This window comes from Crinia signifera, chromosome 2 (genome assembly GCF_055691185.1).
Source record: "Crinia signifera chromosome 2, ASM5569118v1, whole genome shotgun sequence".
Classification (NCBI taxonomy): Eukaryota; Metazoa; Chordata; class Amphibia; order Anura; family Myobatrachidae; genus Crinia; species Crinia signifera.
Window position 1 is genome coordinate 182,506,416 of NC_139218.1, and position 10,725 is coordinate 182,517,140.

The 10,725-nt window shown below is 50.2% G+C and overlaps 1 long non-coding RNA gene across 1 annotated transcript; it reads right to left on the reverse strand.

The window, feature by feature from the left end:
- Positions 1–1,549: 1,549 nt before the first annotated feature.
- Positions 1,550–5,753, reverse strand: LOC146060267 (uncharacterized). Its single transcript, XR_014470407.1, has 3 exons — positions 5,594–5,753; positions 3,436–3,557; positions 1,550–1,765 (listed from the first exon to the last, which is right to left on the reverse strand). It is a non-coding gene; the product is annotated as an uncharacterized LOC146060267 (long non-coding RNA).
- Between the last annotated feature and the right edge of the window lie 4,972 nt (positions 5,754–10,725).

Here is a 10,725-nt window from a genome sequence, read left to right on the forward strand (position 1 = left end):
TCATACGTGCATACATTTATACACCGCCACCCTCATACATACATAAATACATTTATACACCGCCACCCTCATACGTGCATACATTTATACACCACCACCCTCATACATACATTTATACACCGCTACCCTCATACGTGCATACATTTATACACCATCACCCTCATACATACATACATACATACATACACCGCGGCCCTCATACGTGCATACATTTATACACTGCCACCCTCATACATACATAAATACATTTATACACCGCCACCCTCATACATACATAAATACATTTATACACCGCCACCCTCATACATAGATACATACATTTATACACCGCGGCCCTCATACGTGCATACATTTATACACCGCCACCCTCATACATACATACATACATTTATACACCGCCACCCTCATACATACATACATTTATACACCGCCACCCTCATACGTGCATACATTTATACACCGCCACCCTCATACGTGCATACATTTATACACCGCAACCCTCATACATTCATACATTTATACACCGCCACCCTCATACGTTCATACATTTACACCACCACCCTCATACATACATTTATACACCGCCACCCTCATAAGTGCATACATTTACACCACCATCCTCATACATACATTTATACACCGCCACCCTCATACATTCATACATACATTTATACACCGCCACCCTCATACGTGCATACATTTATACACCGCCACCCTTATACGTGCATACATTTATACACCGCCACCCTCATACGTGCATACATTTATACACCGCCACCCTCATATGTGCATACATTTATACACCGCCACCCTCATATGTGCATACATTTATACACCGCCACCCTCATACGTGCATACTTCTGCAACGGGTGGGGGGGGAGGCAGGGCTACCCGGGGACACGGACTCGGGCTGCCGTCTGCCACTGAGGCTGAGATGTACACTGAGTAATGAGGGGCCCGGCCGAATTGTGTGGGCGGCACTGGTGTGCTACACACCCGCCTGCATCTTTCCTACTAATCGGCCTCCCGTGAAACTTCCCGATGAATTTAATAGCCAATCCGCCCCTGCCCACACACACAGCACCCAGTCAGTGACACACACAAAGCTCCCAGTCACTGACACACGCAAGGCAGTCACCCATACAGCACCGTCACTGACACAGACACAAAGCAGTCACCCACACACAGCACCCAGTCACATAAACACACAAGGCAGTCACCCACACAGCATCCAGTCACTGACACACACACAGCTGTCATCCACACATGGCAATCACACACACACAGCACCCAGTTAGTGATACACACTCACGGCAGTCTTTCACACACACACTCATGGCAGTCACCCACACACAGCACTCCGTCAGTGACACACACTCACAGCAGTCACCCACACACAGCTCCCAGTCACTGACCCACACAGCGTTAACCACTGTCACCCCGGATATAAGTCTCAGCCCGCCCCTAGGCACCAGATTATTTGCGCCCCCCCCCCCGGCTATTATAGGGAGGGAGAGTAGAGAAAGCAGAGCATACGAAGTACCTTCAGCAGCGCAGGTGCTGTAACTTCATGCGTGTGGCTGCATGTCTTCAGTGTAACTTTAACTGCATGGGGCTGCATGTCTTCAGCTCCCTGGCAGTGCAAAGCTCCGTCTTCAGCATCAGGGCGGCTCCAGTGCTGTGTCTTCATTAGCAGACAGGCATCATAGGGCTGCCTCTCTCTTGCGCTGGGGATTGGGTGCCGAACACCCGGAGAGAGGCTGTCCTGTAATGTCAGTGACAGGAGTTTGTGCTTCTGGTGCCAGGGATCAAGCAGGGGCGGATTGGGATTTTAAACCAGCCCGGGAAATTTCTCAAAGCAGCCCTAATGGGGGTGGGATCTCGTGAGGGGGTGTGGTCAGCCAAGGGGAAGGGGATACTCCTGCCTCATATATCACTCCTCCCCCTCCTGGCTGACCACGCCCCCTCACAAGATTTAATCACCACAGATATGAATAGGGTTAAGTTATGGGTATGTGTGTAGGGTTAGGCTGCAGCTGTGGGTACTTATGTATTATCTGGGCTTTCTTAAAGCTTTCTTATTCGATTCCAAAATCGGGCACCCAGATAATACATAAGTACCCAGCTGTGTGTATATGTGTGTGTATTGATAGGGTTGGGCTGCGGCTGGGTATGTATGTGTGTATGAATAGGGTTAAGATATGGGTGTGTATATGAATAGAGTTAAGCTGTGTGTGTGTGTGTGTGTGTGTGTGTGTGTGTAGGCTTATGCTGCGGCGGTGTGTATATGGACAGGGTTAGGCTACAGGTGTGTGTGTATGTATGGGGTTAAGCTATGGATGTGTGTGTGAGTGTGTGTATGAATAGTGTTAAGCTATGGATGTGTGTATGAATAGTGTTAAGCTATGGATGTGTGAAATCAGGGACCACCTCCAGGCACCCCGGAAAGGGGGGCAAGTCTCCAGCCAGAGCCCCTGCACCCCCCCTTCCCTGCTGATTACCGGCATTTACCGCAAATCGCGGAGAGGGAGCGTGGCTAAAATTACACAAATCACATAAATTCGCGTCATTTTAGCCCCACACCCTACTCGCGTGGATTGGGGCAGGACTTTGAGTCAGCCGCCTTGTTCCCGCCCCCGACCCGGAGATTTGGCTGGCCTCTCCGGTCTTCTCCCGGAGAGGCAAATGTAAAACTCGGCAAATATGGGCTACAGGTGTGTGTGTGTGTGTATTGATAGGGTTAGGCTGCAGCTGGGTGTGTATGTGTGTATGAATAGGGTTAAACTGTGTGTATGTGTGTAGGGTTAGGCTATGGCTGTGTGTATATATGTGTGTATGGACAGGGTTAGGCTACAGATACGTGTGTGTGTGTGTGTGTGTGTGTGTGTGTGTGAGTGTGAATAGGGTTAAGCTATGGGTGTGTGTGTGTGTGTGTGTGTGTATGTATGTATAGGGTTAGGCAGTGGCTGTGTTTTTTATGTGTGTATGGATAGGGTTAGGGTACAGGTGTGTGTATGGAGAGGGTTAGGGTACAGGTGTGTGTATGAATAGGGTTAAGCTGTGTGTGTGTGGGCTTAAGCTATGGCTGTGTGTATATATGTGTGTATGGACAGGGTTAGGCTACAGATAGGTGTGTGTGTGTGTGTATGAATAGGGTTAAGCTATGTGGTGTGTGTGTGTGTGTGTGTGTGTGTATGTATATGTATAGGGTTAGGCAGTGGCTGTGTTTATATGTGTGTATGAACAGGGTTAGGCTACGGCTGTGTGTATGGAGAGGGTTAGGGTACAGGTGTGTGTATGGAGAGGGTAAGGCTATTTGTGTGTGTATGCATAGGCTGCGCTGGGGTGTGTAGTGGCTACTAACCTGGCCCTCCAGTGGTTGAAAGGATGAAATAAACCTGCCTTTGTGGGGGAGACACACAGAACATCATTCACCTCATGTCACCGCACTCCGGCTCTGGATACCTCCAGCGAAGAACTCCGGTTCCCTGGATCCTTCACTCCATCCTGAGCTTTCTAATCTGCATTAGCTCCAGAAGATGCTGAGACCACAGTTACTGTTGACAAGAACAACAACCAATGTTGTTTCCAATTGACACAGTGATGCCACGCGCACACCTCTGCATGGCCTACAGGAGTCATGGGGATCTGAGGCAAAACCGTGAGCTGTCGCTCAAGTGCTCTGCTCTGTAAAGGCACATGAGAGGAGCTGCGGGTAGCAGCGCATGCACCGCAGTCCACCTGCAGCCATCTTGAATCCTCTCTCACACACACACACACACACACACACAAAGCACCAACCCCTGCCCCACTGACAACTCTCCCACACACACAAAGCACCAAACACCTCTCACACAGCACCATCCTCCCCCACTGACACCTCTCCCACACGCACAAAGCACCAAACACCTCTCACACAGCACCATCCTCCCCCACTGACACCTCACACACACACACACAAAGCACCAAACACCTCTCACACAGCACCATCCTCCCCCCCACTGACAGCTCTCACACACAGCACCATCCCCCCAACACCCGCACTGACACCTTTACACACAGAACCATTGCTCCACACTAACAGCTCTCTCACAAACACAAAGCAACCAACCCCCACCCCACTGACACCTCTCTCACACACACACACACAAAGCACCAACCCCCACCCCACTGACACCTCTCACACACACATACAAAGCACCAACCCCCCCACTGACACCACACACACACACACACAGCACCAACCCCCACCCCACTGACACTTCTCACACACCAAAGCACCAAAACCCCCTCCTCAGTGACAGCTCTCCCACACAGCACCATCCAACCCCACCACCCCCCCAACTGACATATCTCTTAAATACGCAAAGCACCAACCTCCGCCCCCCCCCCCCCTTCCCCATCTCACTGTTCACATCAGCGGCAGGCTCCGGAAGCTAGGGGACCGACACTTAATCAGTGGCCTTCTCTCCTAGCGCGGCATTAGGCAGCGGCGCATGAGTGTTGAGCTGTGCCCGCTGCTTAGATTTCTACTGTCCCGCGGCAGTGCCTGTCAGCATGGCGGGGGGCGGGATATGGCTGGAAGAGCATACACACTGTTCTGAGTTCAGCAGTGTGTTTCCTCTTCCAGCCGCATCTCGCCCCGCCCCACCGCGCTGATAGGATGCTCGGCGCTCACTGTTTCTACTGAACTTTGTTAGCCACATTCTTCCCCCGCCACCCTCAGCCACTCTACAACTTGGTTTTGGCCGCTGGTAACCGCTGAGATAGCGCGGCCCGCGGCCAAGCCATGGAGGAGAGCAGGCAGCCCTGGTTTAATGTGTTATGAGCCAGCCCACCAGGGAATGGCCCGGTTTCCCTGCAGGCCAATCCGCCCCTGGGATCAAGTACCCATAGTCAGAAGTGCAAGCTCCTGTCACTGACAAAACATGGGCCTAGTGGGAAATACGGCCCTGCACCCAGTCACTGACACACCCACACATCATGGCAGTCACCCACACACAGCACCTAGTCACTGACACACCCACACATGGCAGTCACCCACACACAGCACTCCCTCAGTGGCACACACTCACAGCAGTCACCCACACACAGCACCTAGTCACTGACACACCCACACATGGCAGTCACCCACACACAGCACTCCGTCAGTGACACACACTCACAGCAGTTACCCACACACAGCACCTAGTCAGTGACACACCCACACATGGCAGTCACCCACACACAGCACCCAGTCACTGACACACACACACACATGGCAGTCACCCACACACAGCACCTAGTCACTGACACACACACACATGGCAGTCACCCACACACAGCACTCCGTCAGTGACACACACTCACAGCAGTCACCCACACACAGCACCTAGTCAGTGACACACCCACACATGGCAGTCACCCACACACAGCACCCAGTCACTGACACACACACACACACACACCGCAGTCACCCACTGTCACCTACACACAGCACCAAGTCACTGACACACTCACAGTAGTCACACTGACACACACCAGTTCCCCACACATGGCAGTCAGTCACACAGTCCCATTCATTAAAACACATGCACTGCACAAACACACTTACATTACAAGCAGCTGGGGATCTGTAGTGGCTCCCTCTCTCTCTCACTGCTGACAGCACAGCAGCCCCTCTGGATTCCGTGTAGCTCCGCCCCCTCTGGGGTCCGTGTAGCTCCGCCCCCTCTGGGGTCCGTGTACCTCCGCCCCCTCTGGGACCGTTTAGCCCCGCCCCCTGTGCACAGTTGACTACCTCTTGGTATGGGTAGCTACTGTTTAAAAAGAAGAGGGAGCGGAGCTGGCTTGGGAGGCTGTCGGGAGTGGGACATAGGCTGTCCCGTGTAGCTCCGCCCCCTCTGGGTCCCGTGTAGCCCCGCCCCCTGAGACCCATTTAGCCCCGCCCCTGTGCACAGATGACTATCTATTGGTATGGTAGCTATTGCCTATTGTTTAAAAAGAAGAGGGGGCGAAGCTGGCTTGGGAGGCTGTCGGGAGTGGGACATAGGCTGTCCCGTGTAGCTCCGCCCCCTCTGGGTCCCGTGTAGCTCCGCCCCCTGAGACCCATTTAGCCCCGCCCCCTGTGCACAGTTGACTACCTCTTGGTATGGTAGCTATTGTTTAAAAAGAAGAGGGAGCGAAGCTGCCTTGGGAGGCTGTCGGGAGTGGGAGCTGATGCAGGGGAAAAGGAGGAACCCACTGGGGCAGATGTCGGGGGGAGAAGGAGGCTGCACAGTGCACACAGTAAGATCGGGAGATGTGTGTGCACTGTCCCTGTGTGACCGCTGGCAGCACTGACTGACAGCTGCTGCAGGTACACGGAGAGCTGCTGCTGATGCTGCTGGAGGGGTGCTCAGTTTAGCTGAGCTAATAAGAAAAGGCACAGAGCTGATAGCCTGCAGGGAACATGGACAGGCAGTGCTGGGCACCTATCAAAAGCAAAGCACTTTTGAATATCCCGCCCAGTTCACTGACGTCACTGATTCTTCCCTCACCTCTGGCACTGCACGGAGCTTATCAAACTACTTAAATAAAGCGGTGCCAGTGCTATTATTCACACACTCTGTCCCTCTTAACCCCATAACACCCCTTAGCCCCCCTGTATAACACAAAGAATGGTAATTGCCCTCCTGCTCACTAAACAAAACACCTACTCGGGCAGGTCGGCCATGTTTGTGCACCCAAGTGAAGCTTCTGTCTGTAGTGTACTCCCCCTACTGGACACAATGCGCATGCGCAACAAGTTGGAGCTCCTATCTTTATAATGGGGGACGTTTCACTAAATTTAATAAAAACTGTACCTATCTGAAAATCCTCAACCCCAAAAGGCACTCCACTGGGACAATATCTACCTAATAAAACAAACCCCAAGTCTCAATTGTTCCTCTACCCCGAGTTATGCCTTCCCAAAAAAACCCTCATAGACTAACATGGGTGACAAAGTGTCATTTCTGAAGTCTCAGAAAAAAACTGGCAGTTGGAAGTTTAGATCGCTCCCAATTGCTCATTTTTTAATATTTCGCCCTGAAATTTGGCACGCAGCACCGGTTGACGATTCTACGCGTACATGCCAAATTTCAGCTCAGTACGCCCAGTCACTTTTGAGGTGCAGTCCCTCAAACACCATGCCCCCATCCGAAAAGTTCCCTATGGGAAAAATCCGTTCGTTGGATTCAGCCTTAATATAAGGGCACTACCGTGCCCTTATAATATATATATATATATATATATATATATATATATATAGAAAAGTAGAAAGAAAGGAGGTGCACCATAGTGTAGTATTTTAGATTTTAAAACAACAATCCTTTACTGATGGGTAAAAAACACTCACAAGAGTAGATGTGTTATATCGCTATAACACAGTTTTCGCATAAAACATAGCATGACAGAGTATATCACCGCATTGGCAGAAAACATGTTTTTTCTGTCTCCAGCCTGGCTCCTGGACCTCGCTGCGTCACAGCGTCACCGCGTCACAGCAAGCGTCCTCTCAGCTCCGCCCAAACGCGTTTCGTCCTATGGGGACTTCGTCAGTGTGTGTGTTTAAGTCACAGACTTCATGCATATTTATAGCAGTGTTGATTGGTGCTTGTTAACATCGCGTCATTACGAGCGCTGCCTTATGGGAGTGCCGAGTTTTTCTCTCCTCACTAGAGGCTAGACATACTGATTACAGTGATTATTCCGTTGAGATGGTATATCTAATAGTAGTTACGGCCATTTTGTGGGTGATTTTGTCCCCAGTTCACATGGCGGCCATTTTAAAAAACGAAAACTCAGATATATACTATTTATTTCTATCTAGCACGGCATTTCAATTATCAAAGAAAAACTCGGCACTCCCATAAGGCAGCGCTCGTAATGACGCGATGTTAACAAGCACCAATCAACACTGCTATAAATATGCATGAAGTCTGTGACTTAAACACACCCACTGACGAAGTCCCCATAGGACGAAACGCGTTTGGGCGGAGCTGAGAGGACGTTTGCTTTGACGCGGTGACGCTGTGACGCAGCGAGGTCCAGGAGCCAGGCTGGAGAGAGAAAAAACGTGTTTTCTGCCAATGCGGTGATATACTCTGTCATACTATGTTTTATGCGAAAACTGTGTTATAGCGATATAACACATCTACTCTTGTGAGTGTTTTTTACCCATCAGTAAAGGATTGTTGTTTTAAAATCTAAAATACTACACTATGGTGCGCCTCCTTTCTTTCTACTTTTCTATGCATACAGCTTGGGCTAGTTGGAAGAGCCCTTTGTAAGGAGAGCAGCACAAGCCTGAAATAAATATCTCCTGGATGATATTTGTGATCTACAGACTATCAGCGCTTTAAGGATACTCTTTGTTGCATATATATATATATATATATATATATATATATATATATATATATATATATATAAAAGGAAACTTACATATATAAAGATAAAATATGGCATATAGTAGCACTAGCTCATTTGTCATTGCTGTCATATTAAACAAGGGTACATTATGGCTACAATGGTGTCATAGGCTGTATCGCAAATAATATATCATATGAGATGCAGACAGATAGATGTATCAAGGAAAATATTATAATGAATTGAGTCATTCAAGCCCCGCGGCCAGATAGTGTCCAGCTTGTAAATCCACATCGCCTCACGGCGTAAGAGTAACTTTGCTCTATTACCACCTCTGGGTAGTGGCGGGATCCTGTCGATTATCATACATTGTAATGAAGATAGAGGATGTTTCTCCGATAAAAAGTGCTTGGCCACCGGTTTATCAGTTATACCGGTTTGAAGTGCCGTCGAGATTGATGACTTGTGGTTGGCCATGCGTTGCCTAAATGGGCGGGTGGTTTTACCCACATAGGTTAAGGAGCACGGGCACTTTAGTATATACACCACAAAGTCCGAAGTGCACGATAATCTGTGTCGTATCTCTATCTTCTTCCCCGTATAGGGGTGATGGAATGAAGGACCAATGTTCATGCTACGGCACATTGTGCATCCAGTGCACTTGTAGCAGCCCAATTTTGGAGCCGTCAACCATGTACTTCAGCTGGTAATTGGTGTTAATTCTGGTCTCATTAGTTGATCCTTGAGGTTGCGACTTCTCTTGTATAAAGCTGGCGGCGGCCGGCGGGGTCCCTGCAGTGAATAGAAAATAACTAGCGCTTCCCGCGCCGCCATGCGCATAGCGCTAGTTATTTTCTATTCACTGCAGGGACCCCGCCGGCCGCCGCCAGCTTTATACACAATGACAGCGCCGCAGGTACCCCCGCGGCACGGACACCCTTGCCCGCTCCAGCACTGCAGGGACGCCGGCGCCGAAGGTTTTTTACACAGTTCGCTAACCCTCCATCATCATGCTGGGGGTGAGGGGCGAACTGCCGCGTGGTGGCGCCGGCCCTGCACAGGCCTCTATCATTCAATATGTAAACAATTCTTTATTGCTCAATACATACACACGCCTCTATCAGGCAATACCCACACATGCCTCTGTCGCTCAGTACCCACACGTGCCTCTGTCGCTCAGTACCCACACGCGCCTCTGTCGCTCAGTACCCACACGCGCCTCTGTCGCTCAGTACCCACACGCGCCTCTGTCGCTCAGTACCCACACGCGCCTCTGTCGCTCCATAATTTAATACGTACACACACTTTTATTGATCAATACACACAGACGGACTTGCCTCTATCGCTCCGTATGCTCACACTTTAAAACACACTTTTCCCCCCTCTCTCACTTAAAATAAACTTGCACACAAACACCTATTGTCACCTAAGCAGTGCAGCGGGGCCCCTACCTACAAAATCTCTTACAATAATTATCGGACTCCCATTAGTGTTGGCAAAAACCGCATGGTATAAAATCACACATGTTCAGTAACACAGCCTTACTTTGGCGCTGGCAGACCGGGAGAGTGGGTGTCAGAGCGAAAGGGAAAAGAGCAAGAGAGGGAGAGGTGCAAGCAGGAGTAATAGAGAATGGGGAGAGAGCGGGTGTCAGGGAAAGAGAACAAGAAAAGTTGTGTCAGGGAGTGAAAGGGTTTAGAGACGGAGTAATAGAGAGGTACAGCACCAGAGGGGGGAAGAGGGGTAGAGAAAAATAGGGGAAGCATGGGAAAAGAGGTTGGGAGGAGACCGAGAGAAGAGAGACTAGGGGCAAAGAGAGATAAAGAGAAAGGTCATATTGAGTGGGGTGAGAGAGGGATCTGTGGGAAGAGAGCATGGGAGAGATATATAGAGTAGGGGGGGGGGAGAGTAAAATAGGAGAGCCAGCAGAAAAGAGAGAGGGTGACAGAGTCAGGAGATGGGGGAAAAGAGAGAATACAGGTGATAGACCAGGGGATGGTGGGGGTATAAAAAAAGAGGAGGAGGAAATAAATGATGATGAGTGTTATAAGAGGGGGAGGAGAGTTCTCACCTGTACTGGCGGGTCACACATTCATCGGTGCTTGCAGCCACTGGGTCTCCTGCTCCTATTGCCGTAGTGACTGGTCTCTTCTTCAGTGCTGGCAGCCGCTAGTTCTCCTGCTGCTCCTATGGCCGCAGTAGCAGATCTCCTCTTGGGCGCCAGCAGCCACTGGGCCTTCTGCTGCTCCCAGCATGGGGAAAGAGGTGGGGTAGGAGAATGAGAGACTATGGGCAAACCAAGAGAGAAAGAGAGAGGTGAGAATGAGGAAGCATGAGTGAGGGTTTAGAGAATGA